Source organism: Herpailurus yagouaroundi, unplaced genomic scaffold (genome assembly GCF_014898765.1).
Source record: "Herpailurus yagouaroundi ecotype Mexico unplaced genomic scaffold, PumYag 140, whole genome shotgun sequence".
NCBI classification, from domain to species: Eukaryota; Metazoa; Chordata; class Mammalia; order Carnivora; family Felidae; genus Herpailurus; species Herpailurus yagouaroundi.
The window spans coordinates 42,077,040-42,101,961 of NW_024412395.1; the positions used below are offsets into that span (position 1 = coordinate 42,077,040).

At 43.2% G+C, this 24,922-nt stretch overlaps 1 protein-coding gene across 8 annotated transcripts in view; it reads right to left on the minus strand.

Annotated features, from left to right (window-relative positions):
• Nucleotides 1–24,922, minus strand: part of ITGB6 (integrin subunit beta 6) — a 132,349-nt gene that overhangs the window by 81,868 nt on the left and 25,559 nt on the right. The window lies entirely within an intron of this gene.

Here is a 24,922-nt window from a genome sequence, read left to right on the forward strand (position 1 = left end):
ATTCCCATCACTTGTAGGGTGTCCAAGGAGTCTGTATATTCTTTAAAATCAAGAGATCCTGTCACATCATGTAAAATTTGGACAGAATTATACTGTCCTGATTGCTCAGAGTCCTGCCTGGGGCTCTCACTCTGAGGGTCTGACCTTCTTCAAAGGATCTGAGCCAGGGGGGCAGGGGAAGTAACACAGCTCAGCTCTTACACTCTGCCCTTCAACTAGCCTTTCCTTCTGAGATTCAGAAATGGGCTGAGTTCAGCAGAGCCCTAACTTCAGGAAGCCATGTGAACCCATCTGACTCACTATAATTGGCTTGGGTCTCTCCAGACGCAGCCAGTCATCCATATTAGAGAATGACAGTCTAGGGCTCAGTTGGGCCAGCCTCCAGGCACCTCAAAACACTCCTGAGTAAGCCTGGGTGGCATCCAATTCAAACTCCGGGGACCTTAGTGAGGACTGCTAGCTCTTGGGATGTACTCCCTGCTTTATTTCAAGTACCAGTGACAAGTCCACCTGTAGTTGTCTTTCTAAGAAAATGTTTCACAGTGAGTAGAAGACAGAAGAAAGAAGACAGTGGAAATGGATGCTTTCTTTTAGGGTCTGACCCTGATGCATTTATGTATGTGACACACTGCTGGGTAGGCCTTCTGCGGCACACTATGGCTGACTTGTGGATGTGTGTAATTCAGGGAGTGCAGAATCTGGAAGTGGATACGTTTGTCTCATATTCAAGACTTTCAGAAAAATTCTTTTAAAGAAGGATATGGAATAGTTTCCTGTCATCTTAGTGAATAATGCCCATGGTATATTAAGTGCTAGTGAAATTTTTTGTGGCCTAGGTCTTACATTCTAGTCTGGAGTTTACTTTTTCTCTTGTGGTAAAATATACATAACATAAAATTTATCACCGTAACCATTCTTAACTGTATAATTCATTGGCATTAACTACGTTCACATTGTTGTGACTTTCACCAGTATCCATCTCCAGAATTTTTATCGCCCCAAACCAAAACTTTGTACCCACTAAACAATAACTTTATGTGTCCTTGGCCCCCATCAACCACAGCTCATTCTTTCTATCTCTATGAATTAGACTATTCTAGGGAACTCACATAAGTAGTATCATACAATAAAGTCTCTTGGGGCACCTGGGTGGCTCAGTCGGTTAAGTGGCCGACTTCGGCTCAGGTCATGATCTCGTGCGGTCTGTGAGTTCGAGCCCCGTATCAGGCTCTGTGCTGACAGCTCAGAGCCTGGAGCCTGCTTCAGATTCTGTGTCTCCCTCTCTCTGACCCTCCCCTGTTCATGCTCTGTCTCTCTCTGTCTCAAAAATAAATAAACATTAAAAAAATTTTTTTTAAGTCTCTTATATGTGACTTATTTCACTTAGCATAATGTTGGCTCATCCACATTGTAGATGTTTTAGAATATCATTCCTTTTTCAGAAATAGTATTCCACTGTGTGGATAAAGCACATTTTGTTTATCTCCTCGTCTGTCCGTGGCCATTTGAGTTGCTTCCACCTTTTGGCTATTGTGAATAATCCTGCTACGAACATAGTCTCTGTTTGAGTCTGGAGCTTCCTTTGTAAAGTTTACATGACACCCATGATGGGAGGAAGTCAGGTGCAGTGGGAAGAATTTACATTTTTTGTGTAGAGACCTGGGTTCAAACAGCAGCCCTGCCAGGTCCTACTGTATACCCTTGGGGATTGATCTCTGAGCACTTTAGTTTCCAGTCTGTGAAATAGTGATAATATCCACTTTTCAAGATTATGGTGAAGATTCAATCATACCATTCTGGGATAAATCTGTATTGTGAAGGGCCCAAACATTATATGATTTGGGGTGTTGTCTTCAAGAAAAGGAATGCAAAATTGGAAATAAATTAGGTATGGAAGTGTCTATCTAGTTAAAATGAGCAAGAAAGCAAGAAAGGAAGGAAGGAAGAAAAGGAAAGAAAGAAAGAAAGAAAGAAAGAAAGAAAGAAAGAAAGAAAGAAAGAAAAGAAAAGAAAAGAAAAGAAAAAAGAAAGAAGCCAAACAAACCCATGATAAACTATGCAAGACTTGGAGAATCCACTCCCTTCCTTCATGGTATCTCCTTAGGCAGTTCACCAGAAATGCTTCCTCATGGTAATCCGGCTTCCCCGTCTGCACTTGGAGCCACCTGCAGCCCCCAGCTACTCCCAGACACCTGTACAACGTGGCACCTAGATTGAGCCTTCATTCCTTTCATGCCAAAACTCCCTCTGATTTCACTCAGGATTCATGTTTACTGTAGTTAGCTTTATTGAGTTCTTCCCATTTGCCAGGCACTGTTAAACATTTTGTTAATATTGCCTTATTTCATTCTCACAATTCCCCTATAAAGTAGGGACTATTTTATTTCCATTTACCAAGTGAGGAAACTGAGGCATGAGAAGCTCTGTAACCTGCCCAGTGTCACTGACCTGCTCAGGCAGCAGAGCCCTGGAGACAGAACACCCCCTCCGACCTGAGCTTAGCGTCAGTAGGGAAACTGCCTCCTGATAGATAAAAGATGTTCATAGAATTGTCAAGCAGCTGTCAGCAAGAAATTAAATCCTCCAAGGAATCTTTAAACATGTCTGCCTCTCAATCTCCAGACTCTGTCTCCAGCTCTAGCTCTGTATCCAGCTGTCTTCCTTTTGGTTTGTTTTGTTGTTCATCTTGTGGGTCATTCACCACCAAAAATGAGACAGAAATGTGGTCCTGGATCACAGTCATGTTTTTATTCCTCCTCTGATTGAAGTCTGCTACAAAATCACTTAAAAACAAATGAAACAAAGCATGCTGCCCGGCCCTTCAGGGGAAGGAGACACCACTTGGGAGCCAGGCCTGGCATCGAGTCCAGAAGAGGGAGGTCACAGGCATGTCCTGTGGCCAGGAAATGACTCAGAATTAATTCCTCCTGGTCTTCCACATGCAGTTACCCTCCACCCAATTTTGGAGTTCAGTACTCAGTCACACTTAGTTAAAAGAAGATAGTTCTTACTTGGCAAATCTGATGTAAATCTTACATGTTAGGCCTGCTTGAGAAGCGTATTCACTTCAGGTTTGCGAAATTATTTTGAATTCTAAAAGAACTAGTTCCTTCTGTACTTTAGTTTGTGGAAAAAATTCCAAAGACAAGATTTCTCATGAAATATCAGTGAATCTGAGTTTATTCTGACTTGACTCAGAACTAGACTCTCTCTTTGTGCCCCTATTTTCCTATCTATGAAGTGAACGGTATGCCATGGTAAGACGTCCGTTGCAAAGTGATTTACTCATTCACAGCTTGCAAAACCATTAAATATTTTTTTCTTTTCTTTTTAAAAGATAATTCAAGTGGTCTATCCAGAGGTTAGGATTCCTTGGTTTTAAGCAAATATTTTTTTTTCTGATGAGCACCATCACTTATATATGGGGCTGCAATGGGCAGCAGCATTACTGGTAAAAACTGGTTCTGATTTATTCATTCATTCATTCATTCATTCATTTACTCACTCATTCAGCAGATACCTGTTGAGATCCTACTATGTCCCAAGCACTGTTCTGGGAATACAACATTGATTAAAACTGACAAAGTGTCTCCCTTATGGAGCTTACATTCCTCGAAGAGATGGACAATAAACCCACAAACAAATAAAGATGCCAGGCAGTGACACATGCTAAGAAAAGTAAAGGATAGTAAGAGGTCAGAAAATGGCCAAGGTGGGGTAGCCAGAAAAGCTTCTGATAAGGTGGCGTTAGACAATACCCTGGAAGTCAAGGAGGGAGACACATGGCTCTCTGGAGGAAGATCAAGTATAAGGTTTTAGGCAGCACTATTTGGGAATAGACAAGGTGGCTGGTGAAATTGGGTTGGACAGAGTGAATGACCATGAGGAGGTAATAGGGGACAGGCCAGAGAGGCAAGGGGAAGTAGGGAGCTCATTAGGAGAGTCTTGTTGGCCATGGGCAGGACTCTGGATTTGTATTCTGAGAGAGAAAGAAAAGTTTTATGGGGTTTTGGTGGGACATGATGTAGCTAATGTTTTAATGTTTTGAAGGGATCACTCTGATCAGACAAAGATGGAATCAGGGAGACCTATCAGAGGCTATTTTAGTAGTTGTGACCAGAGATGTTGAAAGCTCAGACAAGGAAGGTAGAAAGAAGTGGTTAGATTCTGGACATACTTCCAAAATAGACAGGAGTTACAAATGGACCTTGTGTAAGGAAGGAGAGAAATCAAGAGCTCAAGGAAGACTCCAAGAATAATGGAGGTCTCCACTTGATAACCCCACCATCACCAACAGGTTTTTCCAGACATGTCATAGAGACATTGGATAATGTCAGCCCACAGTAAGAGTCATGGTCAGTTCTAGTTGGCTCTGATAACCTGTGGAGTCACGTGGAATCATAACTGTGCAAAACTTGTTCTTGGCAGAACAGGCAGGGTCAGAACTATGCAGGCAGGTGCTCCATGGTGAGACTGTCAACATACTTGTGTTGTTAATATTCTTTTAGTCCACTGAAAGTCTGATTAGCTGATGTCTCTGTTCTTGAATTCTTCATGACTTGGCATTTGGGGAGCAAAAGAAAACCTGGAAAATCCCCATGGCCCCACAGTCCTCTCTAGCTGCACAGGTAGATGATTGGGGTGACTTTCAATACCAAAAGTCTGCCCTAACAGATTTTTAAAAATGCATTTCTCATTAGGCCACTGTGAGAGGGCAGGTGAGCTGGGCATTTTTAATTAAAACAAGATCTTGCAAAGTGGAAGGATTTCAGACTTTTTTCCTTAAAGATGCAATTTAGGGGCACCTAGGTGGCTCAGTTAGTTAAGCATCCAACTCTTGGTTTCAGCTCAGGTCATGATCTCACAGTTGGTGAGTTTGAGTCCTGCATCAGGCTTTGTGCTGACAGTGAGTGTGGAACCTGTTTGGGATTCTCTCTCTCTCTCTCTCTCTCTCTCTGCCCCACCCCTGCTCATGCTCTCTATCTCAAAATAAATAAATTAACTTAAAAAAAAGATGCAATCTATTAGCTGCAACAGTAGAGATGGTTTTTACTTATTATTATTATTATTATTATTATTATTATTAAAGTAGGCTTCACGTCCAGTGCAGAGCCCAATGCAAGGCTTGAACTCAAGACCCTGAGTTGACATCAAGAGTCAGACACTTGGGGCACCTGCATGGCTCAGTCAGGTAAGTGTCCAACTCTTGGTTTTGGCTCAGTTCATGATGTCACAGTTTCATGAGGTCAAGCCCTGCATCGGGCTTTGTGCTGGCAGCATGGAGCCTGCTTGGGATTCTCTCTCTCCCTCTCTCTGCCCCTCCCCCACTCACACTGTCTCTTTCTCTCTCAAATAAAACATAACTAAAAAAAAAAGAGTCTGGTACTTAACCAACTGAGCCACTCAGGCACCCCAAGGTTTTGTTTTTGTTTTTGTTTTTGTTTTAATGTTGTTGTTGTTTTTTTGAGAGAGAGACAGAGACAGAATTCTAGTGGGTTAGGGGCAGAGAGAGAGGGAGACAGAATCCGAAGCAGGCTCCAGGCTCTGAGCTGTCAGCACAGAGCCCGACTCAGGGCTCGAACTCCTGAGCTGTGAGATCATGACCTGAGCCTAAGTCGGATGCCCAACCAACTGAACCACCCAGGCGCCCCCAGGTTTTTATTTTCTAAAAAACTGGGAGAAATGATCACCAGCAATTACGTTTAAGGAATATACTTGAGGAGTTCTATAGAAGGTTTATTACTTTCGACTGCCATTTTATGGACTTTTCTGATTGTTGCTGATACCCACTCACTGAATTCTACCAGTAAGTTTAATACCCAATAAATTATTCTAACAATTATTCAAAAATCTCGTTAGCCTGGTGATGTCTCAATAATTGGAAGGGGAGAAAGAAGAAAAGCAAAATTCAGCTGGCATGTATTAAAGGTGGTAAAGCGGATTTTTATACAGCAGAAACAATGTATCTAAATGTTGTTGGGCTTGATTGCTTTCAGACAAAATGTGCCTCCAAGGAGCTGTCAGATGTGAGGGACTTCAAGGAAGTGTGAAAACTGCCTGCCTGTCCTACAACCTGTTGTCTCAGAGCTCCTCTGGGTGCAGCTGTACTGGCAGAGAGTCCCTTCTCTAGGCCAGGTAGCCCAAGAGCGTGTACCAGGGTTTCAGCTGATGCCTAGTGCAGTGGAGGGCTCAACAGTAGTTTCAACATTTTTTTAGGTGGTGAATAATTTTCTTCATATCAAGGAGTTCAAAGTGTTAAAATTCCAACCAAAACACATATAGTGAAAGTTTTTGATAGAAGAAAATTTGTGTTCGTTGCGTATGTTTGGGGAGAGTTTCCTTTTTTGTTTTTTGTTTCTTGGTTTTTTTGGCAAATATTCCTATACATTGATAGAATTAGGATATCTGGAGCATTAATAGCTCAAATGCATGGAAAATGCAGTTGTTGGCTCTGGTCTCATCCAGACCTTGGTGGATTATTGGATATTTGTTGCACAGTGTAAATTAATTTTGAAATGGTTTGGGGTCTAAACTTTAGGCAATCAAGGATTAGGAAGACAGGATTTAAATGTTAGGTCAACCAATAGAATGATTTATTTTGTTGTGTGTCACTGGAGGAAGAACACTGAATAAAGTATGACTTTAGATCATAATGTATCAATATTGTCTCCTGAAGTCTGTTCTCAAGAGAGCTGTTAATCCTTGCCGTTATGATGAAAAGCTCCTATAGTTTAGTTAATACAGATGATCAAATCGTCCATATCAGAAATCACAATGCTCATTAACCTATTAAACACTTTAAGAAGCCCCACAGTGAAGAAAATAGCTTACCTTTGTTTAACAATTAAACAAACAATTAAACAACAAATATTTGCTTAAGGAAAGTCTTTTTTCTTCATGTATTTATTAGCATCCCTAGATCCATTTCCATCTACTAGTTTCAGAAGAATAGAGATATTGAAAGTTTTATGAATATTTACCTAGGCTACTATCAAGGAGATCCAGAATCAAATTTAAAAATTGTAGCCAGATTTCCCAAGAAAATCCAGGTCTGAATTTGTTTCCTGTTGTATTTTGAAGGCATTATCTAATTCAAAGATCTTTCAAGATGGGTTTTCCTGAAAAAAAATTCTCTTTCTCAGAGAAGTCCAAAGGGCAAGTCCATTTAGATGATAGTTCAGATAAGGGACTTGGGATAGTGCTGATTCAAATCTCTAAACTCAAACCCAGGCCTTGACCTTGGTTATTTAAAAAGCCCAGATATCATTGGGCTTTTTGTACTGAACGACTTAGTCTTGTCTCCCTTGTGAGACACTGCACGTTACTTCCCTATGACACAGAGGACCCCACTGCTGCTTGTGTCTGCCCTTTGCTTATTTCTTGTTAGTACAGCAGCCCGTCCTCAAACTCTCATTGGTGTACCCATCAGCCTTGTCTTGACTGCAGGTCTAGAAGAGTTCTTTGGGTAGGAAGCATCGCTTTCAGGCAAGAGATTGTGCAACATTTTGTTGTTGTTGTTGTTCCTGTTGTTTTTTTCTGTCTCAGGCCCTTAGGATGTAAGGCTTCAGGCAAGGTCTGAAAGATCTGCTTAGATCTGGATGTCCCTCCTTGATATCATCATTCTGCTAACAAGACTCATTTCTAACAGTGGTCACTTGTGTGTCATTCTTTAACAATAAAAATGTTGTTCCTTCATTGAGATAAGAGCCTAAGTGAATATATAAGAAATGAGTTATTTGTCTATGTTGTGTGAGGTGTCAAAATAGCAAAAGAGGAGTCACTGTAATTCACTCTGCTTAATTTTCCAAGAAAAGGGTAAAATGGGATATAGGTGCTTTTAAAACATGGAAGCCAATAACTTATGTTTTTTTTTAACACATAAGGACCAGGTTTCAAAGCTTATATTTCCAAGTATTTTTTTTTTCTTGTTCTCAGATAAGCAAGCTGGATTATTCATTTGAACTACATGCAGATAGTAGGAAGGTTGTCAGAAATCAGTTTGAAAATCCAAAAACCAAGAAATACTGAGATATAAGAAAGAGAATGTTCACTGATTTTATGTGGCTGAATCTGGCTTTGGAGTGAGACAAAACTAAAGTTACAATAACATTTTCAGGGGCGCCTGGGTGGTGCAGTCGGTTAAGCGTCCGACTTCAGCCAGGTCACGATCTCGCGGTCCGTGAGTTCGAGCCCCGCGTCAGGCTCTGGGCGGATGGCTCAGAGCCTGGAGCCTGTTTCCGATTCTGTGTCTCCCTCTCTCTCTGCCCCTCCCCCGTTCATGCTCTGTCTCTCTCTGTCCCAAAAATAAATAAACGTTGAAAAAAAAATTAAAAAAAAAAACAATAACATTTTCAGACAACCCCACTCTAACAATATAGCATCATCTTACTTTAGAAAGAAATCATTTAACCTGTTCCATGAACATGAAAAACAAATTACCTTGGTCTTGATAGTAATCTTAAAACAACAATAGCAAACAATCGCCCTTACAATGTACCAGGCACCATTCTAAATCATTTTTCACACTGTTAGGTAAGCTACTAATATTCTACCCTTTTAAAAAACAATATTTAGGGGCACCTGGGTGGCTCAGTCAGTTAAATGTCCAACTTCGGCTTAGGTCATGATCTCACATGAGTGAGATCTTGCCATGAGTTCGAGCCCTGCATTGGGCTCTGTGCTGACAGGTCAGAGCCTGGAGCCTGATTCGGATTCTAGGTCTCCCTCTCTCTCTGCCCCTCCCCCCACTGTGCTCTATCTCTCTCTATCTCTCTCTCTCTCTCTCTCTCTCAAAATAAACATTAAAAAAATAAAAATAAAAATAAACAATAATTTAATTTGATATTTTAGAACAGTTTTAGATTAATTAGTACAGAGGGTTCCCATAGGTCTCACACCCAGGCATCTCTATTATTCCCTATCAGTACATCTTAGATTAGTATGGTATATTTGTTACAGTAATAAACCCATATTGATACATTATTATCATCTAAAGTCCATACTTTATTCAGATTTCCTCAGGTTTTACTTAATGTCCTTTTTTTTATTCAAGAATGCAATACAGGAAACCACATTACACCTGTTGTCATATTTCCTTAGGCTCCTCTTGAATTCTCCCCATTATACAAAAGAAAAAACCAAACCAAAAACAAACGCTGCACAGAGAGAGGTTAAATAACTTGCCCGTGGTCTCATAGTTACTAAGTGGAAAAGTTGGCCTCAAATCCAAGCAGTCTGATTCCGACATGGGATTCACCTTTGTACTGAATTATTGTTGCTCTAATAGTATTATTTCAACTTGAATTACTTACATGACATGTCTGGTCAGGCAGCAGAGCGGTGAATGTACCTGACCCAGGTCCTACTTAGTGTTCTCTTCGGTCTGAATCATCTCCTCTTCTTATAAGGACAATTATAATTGGATTTAGGGCCCACCCAAACAGTCCAGGATGATCGTCTCAAGATCCTTAATTTCTCTGCAAATCTCTTTTCTAAACAAGATCACATTCACAGGTTCTGGGTAGACATATCTTCTGCTACGGCCACATTCAACCCACTACAGGGGCTAATAATGCGCACAGGGCTGTTGTGAGGTACTTGATACATGGTAGGCATACTTTAAAAATAATAGCCATTTTATCATTCTTTTATACAGCATGAGGCCCCGGATACAAAAGTGTTAAGTTGGGTAAGTGTCTCAACCGAAATAAATGCATTCATCTGTATCTAGTTTACAACTATTATTAACCTTAACGATTGCTTTATATTATGGTTGTCTTAGTTCCTAACACTCGGTCCTGCCAGGAACTTCACAAGGTTGTGTGAATTGAGCCTTCTTTCTTTACTAGGTGGTAGGGGTGGGGGACACCCTCAATCAACACTTTCAGCTAATGACTTTTGTCAGAAACACAAAAGGACTTCAGGCTTACAAATAATTTCCTCATCAAGAGTATTATGACCCAGAGTCTTGATGAATGAATTTCCTGTCTGTTGCCCATGCTGATGGATATGCAGCAGAAAAAAAACAGCTGGGCAGCCTCAGCTGCTTCTCTGCCCTTTGGCTACCCTCTGTGGTCACTAGATGTGGCAGCCCCATTTCCTGATCTGGATCTTTATTTCAGGGATGGAGTTAGGGCTCACTGCTGAGTTTTCAAGACCCATCCCACTTCACCCCCACTCCTCTGCATTGCTGTTCCACTCCCTCCCCATGCTGTCTCTTGCAGTCACTTCCCTCTGAGTTGGCTTCTGTGAAATTCCTTCTGCCTTGGTCAGAGCCACAGAGTCTCAGAATGTTAGCGCAGAAAGGACCTTTAGACAGCCAAATCCAATCTCCCTCTATTGTCCCCCCAACGCTGTCTTTATATAGTCAGCCAATGCACTGAACATCTACTCTGGGTGACACGTGATGCTAGGTGCTAGTTATGGTGAGCCAGCTCAATGGAAAGCTTCCCAGAATGACAGCGGGTCACCTCCATGCTGCCTGAGTAGGTGTCCATATGATCTCTGATACCTTATGTTTTACTTAGAAGCAATCCTTTAATATACATGTTCTTAACCTGAGGTCTACCTACTAACAGAACTTGGGGAGGAGGGTCTGTGGCCTTGGAATGGGAAAATAATTATACCAATCTCAGATTAAAATGAAACATTTCCTTCCATTATAAATGCAGAAAACAAACCACTGTCATATTAGCAGTACCCGTTAACTCTCACCAGGAGAAATTGCACATATTTTTCATATCACTTTATATTCGTGGCAGATATTTCAAAATGTTGTCAACACTTATCATTGTGTCAAAATCATAGTAGTCATTAGACCTGCCTCTGGGCATTGTTATTTAAAGTGTTAATAAAGAAGTACGTGTGTTACTGTAACATAAATTTGTTTGTCAGTACTTTGATAGCCATGCTTCAATCTAATTGGCTATATTTTAGGAATTTTAAAACATTTTCCCTGCAAAGGGATCCGTAGGCTTCATTAGATTGCCAAAGGGGTCCATGGCATACAAAAAAGGTTCAGAACCCGTAAGTGAGGAAAGGCAATAATAGGCATGCAAGCTAAAAAGACTCTAGACCTTCCAAAACCCACTGAAATGTTCTTCATCTTTTTATCCCTGTAATGAGATTGAGACATCAGATATACAGATGTAGGCCACCTAACTGTTCCTGGATCACTCAAATGTACAAGTTGGCCCTGTGCAAGGTAAAACGAGCATGATTTGGGGTTTCCAAAATAAATTCTAGTACTGGGGAGTAATGTGGTCAGGTTTTCACTACACTGATGTTCTTTAGGCCAATGCTTCCAAATTTCTCTGAATCCCAAAGTTAAGAAAGACTCTGAGTGTTGAGAAGGACCAGAGAGGATTCCCAGCGATGAATCCAGAGTTAAAAAGTTCTTAAAGAAAGGTTTAGGCAAATAATTAATACATTGAGTTAGGCGTAGCTCATAAATTCAACTTTTATTCAACCTATACTTCTTTTAACCCTCATTTAGGTATGCTATCACTGAATTACCTACAGTGATTTTCATTTGTATTTCCATATACCAGTTGGTGAATTAACATTTTAAATTTAAGCTACTGTACATAGCTCTGTCTCGGTGGCCCATATTTCCATTTGGGGAGTAGTGCCATCTTTGTTCATTGAAGTTCAGGCAAACTGAGTATTTTGTTAAATAAATTGATTTCATTTTATTTTTTTTCCAAATAATTGTATGTAAAAAAAGTTGTTGATAATATTTATAAGAAGAAGAAATATCATAAGCCTAGAAGCTATTCGGTTGAAAGCAACACACATTTAGCCTCACATGGATGCTCACTGACTGTGAATTTACTTATGAAAGAAAAGAGCAAACTGAAGGGGGAAAAAAAACATACACACATTAGAAGCATTAGAAGCATACCACTGAAGACTATGTAAAGTGAGAAAAGGATGGGGGGTATAAAGGTTTTTAACTCCCTAGGAACAGACTCTCTACTCCTTCCATCACAAAGAAGTATTTGATTAGCTTTTGTATCCTCAACTTCCACGTGTGTTTTTAGGAAACATGACTATCTGCTTCTGGACAAGGAACTTAAAAAAAAAAAAATCTATATTTTTCTTATCCAACTCTCCACCCTGCCCACCCACAAACAACAGCAAGGGTTCTTACGTCAATAACAAGATTTCCACCACCCTCTGAAACCTGCCAGGCCCCTCCATGCCAGAATTCTCAGTTGAAAAGTAGGTGACTGAAGAGGTCTTTAATCCACTTTAAGTGGTCTTTAAGTGGTCTTTCCTCTCCCAATCTTTCTTCCACCACTCACATATTATGCATTGGCTAAAACATAACTTTTAATACTTCAACCATCTTTGGTGATTCTCCATAACCTATAGAATAAAACCCCAAAACCAGCATTCAGAGCCTTCCATAACTTTGCACCAATCTATTGTTATAACTTATACTACATGACTCTCCTATGATAACTAATGCTTCTGGGAGAAAAAAAAAAAAGTTTTTCCTGATTTCCCCAAAATCCATTTTTACCAGTTTCTGCTGACACCCTTATCCTTGTTGGAAATGTCTGCACCCACTCACCATGTCTCACCTTCTGTGCATCCTTAATTGCCAAGCTCAAGTCCAATCTCTTTCCTGATACTTTGGCCAAAATATCTGTCCTGCACAAATTTCGGTAGTCCTAAATATATCATCCACTTAGGATTTATTAGGAACTATGTTGAACTGGAGACATTTATTTTCTAAGTAAATTGTACTTTAATCTTTTTTAAATGAGAACTAGCACAATTTCAAACACATAGTAGGCATTCAATAAACCCTGGCTTTGTCATTTACTAATTGTTTGATCCCTTAACTTGTGTTACTTAACACTTGGTCTTCTCATTGGTAAAATAAGAATAATTGCTACCCTTCAAGGTTGTTGTTAGAATTAGAGATAATATATGTCAAGGGCCTTGCATAACACATAATATAATGAGGCATCCCAACCCTAAAATAGATAATCATCTAGTTGAAGAAATAGATATAAATTGAAACAGACAAACTGATGTAGAGGAAAAAAAGTAACAAGGAGCTAGGAGACTTAATTCCCCTCTCCATTTAGCCTCTCAGCAAACTAGTGACTTTTCTGTTCATTCTATTCCTAAGTCTCAATTTCCTCACACCTAAATTCAGGGGAGGTGGTGTGTGTAAAGTAGAAAATCTCCAATGCCTTTACTGACAGCAATTTACAATGATTCCAGAAGCAGGAAATAAAAACAGCATAGAGCTATAATTCTGAATTTTGAGCAGTGTAAAAAGTGGAGAGCAGTTATTCAGGACATCATTTTTGAAGATGAGATTTGAGACAACTCTTAAAGAAATTGGAGTACATAAACTTGTTGGAAAAGAGAGTAAGGCAGGCATAAGAAATACGAACAAGATTAATATCACAAGCAAAATCTTGGAGTAGTTATGTAGAAAAGCATCGGCTCCCTGGCTGGATCTGTTCTTGGGGCTGTGATGCAGTTGGACATTAAAGAGAAGATCATTTGATGGAAACCTTGAGCACTAAGCTGCAGAATTTATATTTGAACTGCTTGGCAATAGGGAGCTGCTGCAGGTTCTGAGCAAGGGAGTGACAAGAAGATAATAGCATTTAAGAAATAGCATAATGGCAACCACTTCACTGTTGATGTAATATGGAGACACTAGAAGCAGGAAGACTCAGGGGCACCTGGATGGCTCAGTCGGTTAAGTGTCCGACTTCAGCTCAGGTTATGATCAGGTAATGATCTCGCGGTTTGTGAGTCGGAGTCCTGCCTTGGGCTCTGTGCTGACAGTTCAGAGCCTGAAACCTGCTTGGGATTCTGTGTGTCCATCTCTCTCTCTGTCCCTCTCTCACTCATGCTCTGTCACTCTCTCTCTCTCTCTCAAAAATAAATAAGCACTAAAAAAGCAGCAGCAGCAGCAGCAGAAGAAGAAGAAGAAGAAGAAGGAGACCCAAAAAGGGTCTGTGGGAATACTTCTATTGGGACCAGATTAGATTAGGATTAATAATCCCCTGAGATTTAATAATCCAGGTTATGAGGTGATTGGATCCTTGGCTAAGATAGTATAGTAGATTGTTTTATTGATCAAAATATTCATTTTGTACATTCATGGCCACTGATGTCAAGCTTGGCCATATGACTTGCAGTGGCCCCAATTTAATGAATATCATATATATCCCTTCCTACTGGACTCAGAAGCCATGTGGTCTTCTTTGGCAAAGAAATATGAGTGGAAATGGTACATGCTACTTCTAAGCAGAAACTTTAAGAGCCACGCAAGGTCCCACTAGCTTCTCTTTTCCATCTGCCATCAATAGTATTCCTCAGAGGAGCTGCTTCATAAGCCTACATCCTAGAGTGAAAAGAGAGTGATGTATAGCTGCCCTTGACCCAGAGCCAACATGTAATGTGTAAGAAATAAACATTGCCAATGTAACCCCTTGAGATTTTGGAGTTATTTGTTAATGCAGCTTATTTTAGCCTTTGCTGACTGATACAGCTGGTAACTGTCAGAGAAGACTCTATTAAAGAGAATGAAGAGGGAGAAGGAAGTTGCTAATTTAATGAAGAAGAGAACAGCACTTCATGAGCTCAGGGCAGCACTTTGTGAGCTCAGAGCATTAGGCTGTTACCTCAGCTGTGATAAGGAGCTTATTAAAGGTTTAGAGGTAGGTGAGAAGCAAAGGGATAGTAATCCTGTTCCTGACCTTCTGAATTAGATCTGACATTAGGGCATCCAAAGGGATCCTTAGGTGTCAGACCTAGCTGGACTTCCTTCCCACTCCTCACTTTTCTAATGTGACCCAGGTGTGACCCTGGTGTGCTAGATCCAATGGAAGGTAGCATTTCTGGGACTCCCAGATCAGATCGTTGAGTGTGCTAATGTTAGTCGTAGGAATTGAGTCTTTACAGACAATAGACTCTAATGAGGTCAAGGCAGTCAGTAGGAATGACCACTGGACTCAGAACAGTGATTTAGATGGTCTGGAGGTGGGAGAAAAGAATTATTGAATCAGAGCAAGAGGTGAAGGGGATCTGATGTAGTGCAGGGCCCTGGGAATGAAGAGGGATTGACATTTTAGAGGTCAGATTTGCATGACTTATTTATAGACTTCCTACTATTTGTGCCACTTTTGTCCTTTATATTACACCTGAAATCAGTGATCTTTCCAAAAAGGAATCCAGAAATTAATCTCTGGCCTCACAATCAACCCACCACAGAGCCTGCCTTATCTTCCATCTAATTGCCAAGCCCATTTACCTGTCATAATAATGATGATGATGAGAATGTTGATGTTATTTAGTACCTACTGTGTGCCTGGCACTGTGCTAAGCATTTTATATGATTTTGTTTTTCGTTTAATCCTAACTATGACTGGGCCATTGGTTAAGTTACTGTCTCAGCTCCAGACTCAGCCCTCTCTACCCAGCTTTGTGTTGCCGATGCTGGGAGCCTACAAGCCCCACTTGTGCTTCGGCAGCTGCTTCACATCAGGCCCTGCCAATGAGGCCAACAGAGGGAAGCTGTAAGGCTGGGGGCAGGAGAAGGAGCCGCGGCTTCTTGTCTGCTTCCTGTTCCAGTGTCTTCCCAGTGACGCCTCCGCACCCTGGCAATGGAGCTCATTCCAGTAGCATAGTTGAATTGATTTTTTGTTTGCTCTTTTTGCAGAACCAGCCTCATCATGCCAACCCGGAGACCAGTAGTGCCAGCCCAGCGGTGTCCCTGCCCATAGGTCTGAGTCTCAGCCTTGCAGAAACCCTCCTTAGGTGTCTAAGGTTGCTTTTTTCATGTTTGTTTGTTTGTTTGTTTGGGGAGGGAGAGAGAGAAAGAGAGAGAGAGGGAGAGAGAGGGAGCATGCAAGCAGGAGGTGGGGGCAAAGAGAGAGGGAGAGAGAGAATCCTAAGCAGGCTCTGCACTGACAGACGTGGAGCTCAATCCCACGAACCATGAGATTATGTCCTGAGCCGAAATCAAGAGTCGGATGCTGAACCGACTGAGCCACCCAGACCCCCCTGTATTTAATTCTTTCTGTTCAGATAAGGTGTGTCATTTCTGTCTCCTGCTGGGACCCTGACTGGTACAGTGAAGTAAATATTGTTATTTCCTTTTCATGAATAAGGTAACTGATGCATAGTATTAAGAGAGACTAGGTAACTTGCCCAAAGTCACGCCGATAATAATTGGAGTCAAGTCAGGGGTCGTAGCTCCTTCCAACTCCCTGGTCATGGATGTTCGCATGTCTGCTTCATCTGGGTCTCATTATCTTGCTCCCTTTCATGGCCTTCTTTCCTTTGTGTCTTGGGGTATGCCATCACTTAGCAGACTGCAGTTCTCCACCCCCCACCCTGTGCGCTGGGTGCAGCCTGGCCTGGGGCCAGAGAGATGGCCCAACTAGCTGCTGGTGCCCATTTCTGCCGCATCACGAGTTCAGAGCTTGGCATCCCGTGAACCACTTTACGACCCTCAGCTGACAGCTTTCTCTCCTCAGCTTCTCCCGGCAGCTTCAGGCAGGGAGAATGGAGCATCAGGGTGTGGATAGCCTGGTGGCTTGGAGAAAAAGCAAGCCTGGGGGGGGGCCAGAAGATGGGATCTGCTGGGAACTCCCCAGTGTTTGGCCTGTTTTCTTGGGAAGGAAGAAAAGCTTTAAATCTTGGTCCTCTATGAATAAAAGCCATTCTGGGGTAATATGGTTTTGCTTAGTGCCATAGCTGGAATGTCCTTCTCTTCACAGAGCTAACAAAACAACACAAACAGTCCATCCTGTTGAGTACCGGCTTCCAGCCCTGGAAGCCTCCTGCAGGGAGAAGTGGTGGCCTGAGCTGTGGCTGAGACTGGACCTGGAGGAATGGGAGGAGGGAGGGTGGGCTCAGCCCAGCTGCCCCCTTCCCGCTTCCAGGAAGCCCGGCATAAACCCTCCTCTCTGGCCCTTCAGCACAGCCTGCAAGAGAGGGAAAGTGCCAGTGTTCGCTCCAGGCCTCCTCAGGCCAGCCCCACACGCCTGTCTTCTATGCCACCTGGCTCTGGCCAAGATCATCAGGCCAACATCTGGAAGGCAGTTTGGATGATCTGAGAGCCAAGCAGGACGCTTATGCCACTCACAGTGTCCTCGCTCTGATTTCATGGATTGAGAGGCTGGGAGAATCATCTGCAAACTACCAAGAACTCTGAGAAGGGCCTGATGGCTCATTGTGATCCTGATGGTGATGAGCATTATGGATTGAACAAACTAAAGTTTCCTGATTGCCTACAGTGTGCCCGGCCCTGGAATGAAGGTGTTAACTTAATTCGGGTAACCTGGGTAAGCACGGTCCGCATGGCGGACATCGTACATTTGTCTATTTATTATGACAATTTTCTGGGAGATGGCAATAGTGTCTCGAGGGAGGGGCCTCACCTATCTTGGGTAAAGACCCCACGTGGGCACTTTTAGTCTACTTGGTCACCCCTTTCCTCATGCACATACCCCGCTATGGATTGCTGTCTGCATCTCTGGTGTCTATAATGTATCACAAATGCACAAGAGCTTTCTTCTTTCCTCTTGGAGAGGGAAACGCCGGAGGAGCGAACGAAGTGAGGAGGGTGGGAGGACTGGCGTGCTCTTTACTCTTCATCCAGTTTGGAGGACTCGGGCCACAGGGCAGAATGCCGCAGCACATAGAACTGCTCAAGAAATGTCCGTGCGGGAGGTGTGGGCAGCGAACTGCCTTGGGGCCCAGTGACAAGATGCTGGGAAGGGGGGCCCTTCTTCTCTCTGCGTGGCACCCGGCTCTCTTCTGGCCCCTGAGAACCGCAGGCCTCAGGACCAGGCAGTGGCTGCACCCCCAGCAGAAGACCCCAACCACCCCAAGAATAGGTGGTGGCAGAGAGGCTCTCTGCAGCTTCGTGAGTGAGGAGCATAGACAAGCGGGCACCGGGGATGCCAGGTGCTAGCTGTAGATTGAGACTCCCCCTCTGTTCTTCACAAGCACAGCTACGAAGGATCCAGACTTCGGAGACAACCACCAAGAAACAGCTGGCAGACCCATAGGGGAGGCTGAGATCCTGCTGTTCCCCACTCACCAAATATGTAGGGAGTATTAAAGAAAATGTGGTTGGTTACTTTACCCAGTGTGGCCAGGGTGATCCTCTCTAAGGAGTCTGACACAGGGAAAGGGGATGTTTTAGGAGGAGGGAACCAGTTCCAAGGCTTGGAAGGGGGAGCTTTGGAGATGCTCTCTGTGTGCCAGAAACCACGAGCCATCCAGTGGGGCTGGAACCACCAGTGCGGGGACAGTGGTAGAGCCGAGAGAGCTAGCAAGGGAGCCAGAACCCTGGAGGTCTCAGAGAGCCTTTGGGTTTTCCTGTCAATGAGATGGGAGCCATGAGAGGGTCCTGAGCAGAGGAATTATGTGGTTTGGGGGATGTAGATATGTCTCCTAAATCAGCAGCCATTTGAAATTTGCACATAGCAACTTTGATGGGGGTATGATTGTTATCCTTGTCCTAAAAGCAGGGAAGCTTCATTTAGAGAATTCAAGGCACCTACCTAAGTTTAGCCAGTGAGGAACAGGAGCTGGAATTTAGCCCCACGCAGAATGAGCCATGCTTTTGATCATTATCGCCTCTCCATTGCTGAAAACCTCCTCATTTGTGAAAACCTTTCCCATGTAGGCTCGTAGTAGATGTGAAGATACTCTCTGTGCCTGCCAAGAACTTCCTGACCTCCCGGGGATTTACTTCACTCTGCAATCATTCTTCCCACTCTCTGGAACACCCACCTGTCGGGGCTCTCCGGAGGATGCTAATACTTTGGGGTTAAGGATCTTATCTCAATTTATGGGGAGACCCCCAGGGATCCAGAGATCTAGTCCCATTAAGCCTGCACATTTATTTAATTAAAAACAAGTCCAAATGCTGAGGCTTGGGAGATTGCCTGCCTGGTAATACAAATCTATAAATCCCACTTCCTGCTGCTTCCAGGCTGACTGTACATACCCTGAAAATTCAGCTTCACTGGAAATGTTTTGACCATTCTGCTTCTGGCTCAACGGGTAGCAATAAATAAAAATGAAAAGTGGTGGGAGAAAAACTAGATTAAATTTATTTAAAGCTTAGCATGGCTCAGCTCAGGGAAAATGGTTAAGGACTTCTGGCTTGTTCCTGTCATGTCTGACTTGGTCCTTTAATTCCTAACCTCGGGCCCTCAGGGTCTGGATTACCATATCCTGCCTCTGTGATGACTCACCTTCAGCTCTCAAGGTGATGGGCACAGATGAATCACCATCATTCCAGAAGCAACGGTTGATGGAAAGAGCCGCAGTTTTGCTATCTAAATATACAACTGGGGCAGTTGTATATTCCCAGCCCAAAGTAAGCACCAAGCCCAGACAAGGGCTACCCAGGAGGTCCTCATGGGCCAAGGGAACAGGATATCTGAGACTGAGGGTCTTCTTGGGAACCTGGATGTGTAGCTGTAATATGTCATATGAAATTGAAATCAGGGTCTTGGGGCTGCCTGAATTCTCTAAAAGGGTGGGCTATTATTTAAGGATGGATATGTGCTCTAAAGGATACATTCCACTCCTGGTAATAATAGCTGTAGTGATGCAACAGTAGGGAATATGGTACACCAAACAACCCCCAGATGCTGCGATCCCAAGGCCTTCTGAGCTCTCCCGAAAATCCCTGGGAGATTCATTTGTGAAGTCAACTCTGAGAGAAGCAGACTCTCAGAGCTGTTGGTGATACTGCCTGGATTTCACGTGGGACAATGTGACCAGTTGGTCTACTTTGTGGCCCCGGTGAGGCTAAGGAGGGGTAAATAAGGTGTAGCTGTGAGCTTCTTACTCCACTGCAGCAGACGCCTGCCTACTCTGTGAGCACTACCATCTTCTTTAGGCACAACGACCAGCTTCCCCCCAACCCCACAATGACCTAGGGCTTTGTTTTATTACCATTCAGAGGTTCCTGGTCTCCCCCATGACAACAAAGCCCCTTGTTTGTTTGTTTGTTAATCACTTATTTACTTATTTATTTATACATATATTTATTTATTTGGGGGGGGGAGGGGCAGAGAGAGAGAGAGAAAATCCCAAGCAGACTCTATGCTGTCAGTGCAGAGCCCAATGTGTGGCTTGAACTCACGAACCATGAGATCATGACCTGAGTCGGATCAAGAGTTGGATGCTTTACTAACTGAGCTACCCAGGCACCCCTAAAGCCTATTACTTTTAAGTCAGCCTTTAAGTCTCCATCCTGTGCACTCATGAACTGTGTTCTAGTTGCTTAGTGGGGCCTTCGCAGTGTTCACCACTGTGGCTGTAGACTGTAATTTTTTGTCACTCTGTTAACATAGCACACAAACACATGTGGGCACACATACTCTGAGACCCTACACACACATGCACACACAGAGCTTTCCAGCAAACAGAATGAAACCAAACACGTGAATCTTTTCTAGAGTGGGGCAGCTAGATCACCACAAATAGTAGAATTGTTTTGTCAGCTTCTTGTTTCACTTTGAATTCAGCTCTACGTAAGCAGAATTGTTTTACATTTTACCGGAAGTGTTAGTGGGAAGGGAACTGATTCTCTGCATGTCCTTTGGAATGTGCCTCCTTTACCGTATACTCTGGGGTTTTTGCAATAGATACTAAGTACGTATCTATTTAAATACAATAAATAAAGTTAATAAAATAAAATAGTTAAGGGGCGCCTGGGTGGCGCAGTCGGTTAAGCGTCCGACTTCAGCCAGGTCACGATCTCGCGGTCCGTGAGTTTGAGCCCCGCATCGGGCTCTGGGCTGATGGCTCAGAGCCTGGAGCCTGTTTCTGATTCTGTGTCTCCCTCTCTCTCTGCCCCTCGCCCGTTCATGCTCTGTCTCTCTCTGTCCCAAAAATAAATAAACGTTGAAAAAAAAATAAAAATAAATAAAAATAAAACAGTTAAATTTTAACTATAAAAAAGTTAAATTTCTTGCTGGTGATATGGAAGACAATTACATATGTTTATATTCAACTCCCAAGTAGACAACTTTATGAACCCAACCTAATTGAACCATTTTGCCATAGGTCTTTTAACAATCTTGGGGCCCATTTCTGTTGAACTTACAGTGCCATTGCAGGGAAGAAAACTATTTTCCATATTTTGTAAACTTATGCAGAACGCAACCCTAAGGCAGAAGCAATTACAATTAGCTCCTGTTAATTAATTATACCTATTTAAGCACAGAAGCCGACCAGCCGGTGGGCTTGGAGAGCCATCCCAGCAGCCCACAGAGGCCTGGGTGCCACAACAGGGCCCGTGTTCTGCCCATTATTGCCTTTGGCTCCCTCTTGGCATTGGTACTTAATTGCCTCCCGACTGAGTAGGTCTGAACCTGTTTACCGAGCCTCCTTGGCAAGGATGTAACCAAATGTCCCCAGGCCTCACCAGCCTGTGGGGGCCAATTAGATCATATTTTCACTCAAATTTTGCTAGCTGACTGCTCCACCTGCTAGCCCTCTATGCCTCCCCTTTCTCAAAGTCTCTTTACTTATTTGGGGTAAGTCCATAGGACGTATCAGGTATGCTCAGAAAAATTTTGCAGCTCTTGGGAGTACATGGTTTGTCGGTCATTTGAAACCACCAACTCTGCTGGGTGCCCTGAATGCGAACATGTCTGCACAGGGCCCCAGTCTCTGACTCAGCCCCACCTGGCACAGGGTGCCGAGCTGCTGGCTGGAGCCTCTGTGAGCTTTTGGGTGCTGAGGCCATGCAGAGCTCCCCAGTGGCCTGGGGATTTATTCAACGCACTGGGACTTGGGTGCTGCTCAAAGTCCCTGGTGAATATGCTCTTTGTGACACTGCCCCTGCTCAAGGTCTGTCTTCAGTGCCCTGAAGCTGCCCCCTTGCCAGGCCCCTCCCCTGTGTGCACAGCTCCCCAGAGCTCTTTGCCTCTCCTCCCCATGCTGTGGGCACACGCTGCACTCCCTGCAGAGGAAGGGAAAACACCCTCACCCACCCAGTACCATTGTTTATATTCTGAGTCCAAAGGCTGCTCTGCTTTTCCTCAAAGACCCGTAATTCTTTCCTGCACATAGCACTTCGGCTTCTGACTCTGGCCTTTCTGCCCTAAGGGCTCAAACCCTGCAGGGCCTTTCTCCACCATCTTGCACAGTGCCCCCTCCAGGTCTCCCTTAGGGTCCATTCCCATTCATTAAAATCTACCTTGATCCTGGGGCACCTGGGTGGCTCAGTCAGCTATGCCTCTGACTCTTGGTTTTGGCTCAGGTCCTGATCTCATGGTTTCATGAGTTCGAGCCCCTCATTGGGCTCCGTGCTGGCAGTGCGGAGCCTGCTTGGGATTCTCTTTCTGCCTCTCTCTCTGCCCCTCCCCCACTCATGCTATCTCTGTCTCTCTCAAAATAAATAAACTTAAAAAAATCTTCCTTGATCTTTCAGCTGAAAAAGATGATGCAGATCAACCGGGCAAAAAAATGCTTGGAAACTGTTGGTGGGTCCTGGCCTCATGAGTCAGATCTGTGCTTGGGCTTAGCTGGCTCTGCTACAAGGAAAGCGTTGAGCCTCCAACACACATATTCCTTTTTCTGGTATTAGACAGAAAGTAACTTATGGCTTCTGGGCAGCAAGGTCCTTTGACTCCTTTTCCTTAATTTCCTCATAGCTTCCCACAAGGATCATATGCAATAATGTGTTGATGGTTATACTTAAACAGAAACTGACCATGTTATTGTAAGGTAAGTTGAAAACCTTGCACACTGTGGATGCTCAACGGATGCCATTGCTGAATGGCTGTTGGCCATGACATTTAGCTCAAAATATATTTAACAGCACCCACTGTTTGGCAGGCTCTGTCCTAGACACTGAAGATACAGAGTGAGTAAAAGAGAGGTAGCCTAGTAGGGAAAGATGAATGCTAAATAAATTAATTAAAAATAATAATAAAATGTTAGACTGGGATACATTGCAGAGCATTGATTGGGGATGATATGGTAGGGTGACAAGGTGGCTCCTTTGGAGAGGGATACCAAGGAAAGCCTCCCTGGTGAGGTGAATACAAGTTGAGATTAGAACAAAGAAGACACATCCATGTGAAGATCTGAGGAAAGAGGGTTGCAGGCAGAGAAACAGCACAGGCAAGGAGGTCATGCTCCATGAGCCTTGATGATAGGAAGAATACAGGACATCCAGGGAAGGAGAGGGTGCTGCCAGAAGAGGTCAGTCGGTCACCATGAGAGACCTAGGTGGTAGAGGGCTGTGCAGGGCAGGAGAGACATTTGGTTTTTGCTTTGAGCAGAATGGGAAGCAATTATAGAGTTTGAACCAGGGTAGCCACATAATCTGATTTATGTTCTAAAAAGAGAATAGAGGTTGCCATGGGAGGAAAGAACTTTAGAGGAGCAAGAGATAGCATGCGATCAGGCAGGAGTATGATGTAAGACAGATGGGAGAGATTGGTAATCAGGTGACTGTGTCACACCCCGGGAGCAGAGACAGATTCGGGGTCTTTGGGAGCAGAGCTAACAGGACTTGCTGATTGGCCATGGAGAGTGAGGAAACGATAGGACTCCAGAAGGAGCCCCTCACCAGTTTGGAATGCAGGTGGTTGTCAAAGTATCTGGAGGGTCACTTATTCTATGTATGAGAGGGAAAAGGGGCATGAGCCCGTCCATCCCTCTCTCTCTCTCTCTCCCTCCCTCCTTCTCCCCTGCCACCCCCACAGATATGTACAGGTACAGGAGAAACATGGAGAAAATCTGCTAGAGGAACCAATTGGTTCCCGATTTGTTTAAAAAAAAGCAGCTTTTAAAAGCAAACTATAACTAATTTCACAGGCTAGAAAGTCAAATAACTTAAAAATAGCTCAAGGCAGGTAGAGTGGATTGAAGTAGCCAATCGTTCTGTTTACCTGATAAAATATCCATGGCAAGCAAGAGGGAGAGTTCAGGAGCTGGGCGGGGCATGGGAACTTGTGATAACAGTCTTCACGTTGGAATTTAATTTGTTTTACTTAAAGGTAAACCTGAGTGCCTATTCACATGAAGACTGCCAGCCCAGTCTATTCTCCAAGGACCTGAAAACCCAGACCCTGAAGGAACATTCTTCTTTGCCAGCATTCACTGTGTCCCAGTGTTTGCTGACTTCACAAACACATCTCTATGAAAATACGAAAAAAACCCAAAAAACAAAAAACAAACAAACAAAAAAAAAACCCAAGAAGGGTAAATGTATGAAATGAGGACCCTCTGGGAGCTCAAGGAAATTTCAGATCCTTCAACTTTATCACTGTACTTACTTTTTAATTAAAGACAATAACTGCTTCTTATAGGTTCTTACAGACAAATAAAAATGCAATGTCACTTAAGCCTATGATATGATAATCCTTCCCAGAACTGGGAGTATCCGGGACTAGATAGTCATGGCATTTTTTTTTCCCCCAACATCTGACACTTTCTCCTAATTCTCTTAGTCACACATAGTTACTCATTACCTAGAAGGGCATTAAGAGTTTATCCACGGCCACTGTACATTTTGTGCTGCTTTGTTAAACCAGGAAAAATGCAGACGACTGAGTCATTGCTTTCAATTAGTTTTTCAATTTCACCTAGAGCAAAGTTTCTCTATATCCATACCAATTTTATTGCTTTCCACGTTACTCTGATCACATACTTTGTGAGATAATTCAGTCTTTTGCTTGAGGATATTAATAATATGTGTTGTAAGTGGGGAGTGGCATTATCAAAGTACTCTTAAACAGATGTAAAAATGGAAATACGGCAAGATTTAGTAACTCATATTCAAGGTCTATAGAGATGTGGCAGAGAGGAAAGGATAATGAGACAATAAAGAACCTTGAAATCATGGCAGAGCTTTGTTACCTCTGGAAGAACTACAGTAATATGGTTTTCAAAT